Genomic DNA, 2461 nt, shown 5'->3' with positions numbered 1-2461 from the left:
GCCACAGATGTTCAATATAGAAGACAGTCCTTTAAGTTTGCCTTTACTACTTTTTTTTTTTTTGCGGTACGCGGGCCTCTCACTGTTGTGGCCTCTCCCGTTGCGGAGCACAGGCTCCGGACGCGCAGGCTCAGCAGCCATGGCTCACGGGCCCAACTGCTCCGCGGCATGTGGTATCTTCCTGGACCAGGGCACGAACCCATGTGCCCTGCATCGGCAGGCGGACTCTCAACCACTGCACCACCAGGGAAGCCCTGCCTTTACTACTTTTTTGATGGAAAAAAAAAAAAGTTCTCTTAATGAAACGATCTTAGGTCTTTTTCTTAATTTCTCACCACTTGACAAAAGAAAAAAAACTAGTTCACATGTTTTGGTCCCAGGCTGGGAACTACTGCTTTAGAATTAGTAAAAAGGCTCATGTGGGGAAGAAAAAAAAAAAAAAGACAACGTGAGAACTCTTGCCTATACCAAGAAACCAAAATATTTAATTTTGTCAGAGATGGGCTTAAACTGAGAGATATGCAATCAAAATTTAATTCAACAAGTATTTACCATAGACCTATGAGTTCAGCATTATTCACTCATTTATTGGGTGCCAACTGTGTTAGGCCCTGGGCCAGGCCCTAGGGATATAGTAGTGAAGAAAATTACCCAAGATCTCTGCCCTTATGTAGCTGGCATTCTGATTAGAGGACTCAGGGAACCTCCTAGGGACATCTTAGGGTGACATACTTTTCACACCCATTCCGAGTTTCATACAATACCCAAAGTACTGCTTTAAAAATGTATGAAATACTTTAGACCTTATTTCCAACCATAAAATCTCCACGAAAGTGGCAAAATAAAACCAGAAGACAAACCAAGACAAAACTAGGCAGTGGCCTAAACTAGTCTGGAGGTCTGAGTTTAAACACATCAGAGAAGATGCTGCTGCCATCAAATGAGAATTAAGTCCGTGTCATACCATCCCAGTAGCTTGCTATACTTCTCCCTTGCATCTCTCATCACATCAGAAATTGTGCAACGTCCATCTTCCCCAGAGGACTGAGTCCCATGGTCACAGAGACCCACACTGATCTTGCTATAAGCCCAGTAACAAGTAGGCTTTCAAAACATTCAATGACCACTTAATAACTTGATGATGCTACTGCTGGGCAGCCAATAACCTGGGTCAACCAAGTAGCCTCTACAGGATCTTCAATACTGAAGCATTGGATGTGTTTCACAGCCAAACAGGGTGACACAAAGTTAGGAGGAAAACCTAGTCTGACCAGTTCAGGACAAATTTGGAAACTTCCAAAAAATGTTTTGACCTATTCAGTGAAGGTCAGACAGAGAGTAACTGGACACACCATAGATGCACCTGCAGACCAACAGTTAGACCAGAAGGGCTCTTGGAGTACATCTGTCTGGGGCTGAAAGATCCAAATAGCCCATCTTCTAAAATGCTGCACTAATGGTAGCAAGGCCCAGAACTAGGGGCTTTTGATCCCTAAGCCAATGTACTCCTGTTTGTTTTCCTTTTTCGAAGGGGTAAAAAGATATATTAAAGATTAAGAGAAAGGGATATTTGGACACAGCATGGCAAACAATTTAAATTCACATTTACCATTCCTGTTGCTAGAAATGTTTTCTCCTTGGTATACTCCCACCTCTCCTTACCTCTCCCACCCCTCACTGCTCATCCTCTCCAAAATGCCAATACTCCCACTCAATTTTTACAAAACCCTCCTTGGTCCTGCCTTATGCATCCAGACTATGTCGTTAGACCAAGGGTTGGGAAAAGCCACAACCCCTGGGCCAATTCTGGCCTGTGACCTGTTTTTGTAAATAAAGTTTTATTGGACCACAGCCAGAATCACTTGTTTGTGTATTGCCTGTGGCTGCTTTCTTACTACAAAAGAGCTGAGTAGTTGCAACAGAGATCATATGACCTATAATATGAAGTCTAAAATATTGACTCTCTGGCTCTTTACAGAAAAGTTCACAAACCCCTACCTTATACAATCAAGATGTTCTTCAAAACATGCAGTTCTAAGAAACATTCTTCCCCTGAGATACCTGAAAAGTGCAATTCTTAGTACCATATGTTCCCTTGAGAAATTATTTTTTAAAGTTTTAATAGGTGCCTAGGATATAGCAGTCTTTTTAACTATAAAGAATTAAAAACACACAAAAAACTCACTTTTGAAGCAAATTCTGTGAAATGGTATGAGTGATATGGTGGGCAATAAAGATTTGAAAGAGGGCAGACATCTCTTTGGAGAGTTCTAGCCATGGAGGAAAGGAAAAGCTGGGGCAGTGGCTGGAGAGAAGTGGTAATTCTTATTATGCCAACTTGCTGTGGTGACCACAATGTGTGAAGCAGTGAACATCCAGCAGACACTCAGAAAAAGAGCTGTCACAACACTGCCTCCCCCCGTCCCCCAACAAAGTCAGAAGAGGACTTCTGAAGGTCTAA

The sequence above is a fragment of the Delphinus delphis genome, chromosome 10, assembly GCF_949987515.2.
Source record: "Delphinus delphis chromosome 10, mDelDel1.2, whole genome shotgun sequence".
Lineage (NCBI taxonomy): Eukaryota > Metazoa > Chordata > Mammalia > Artiodactyla > Delphinidae > Delphinus > Delphinus delphis.
Note: the sequence above shows the minus strand (reverse complement) of the source record.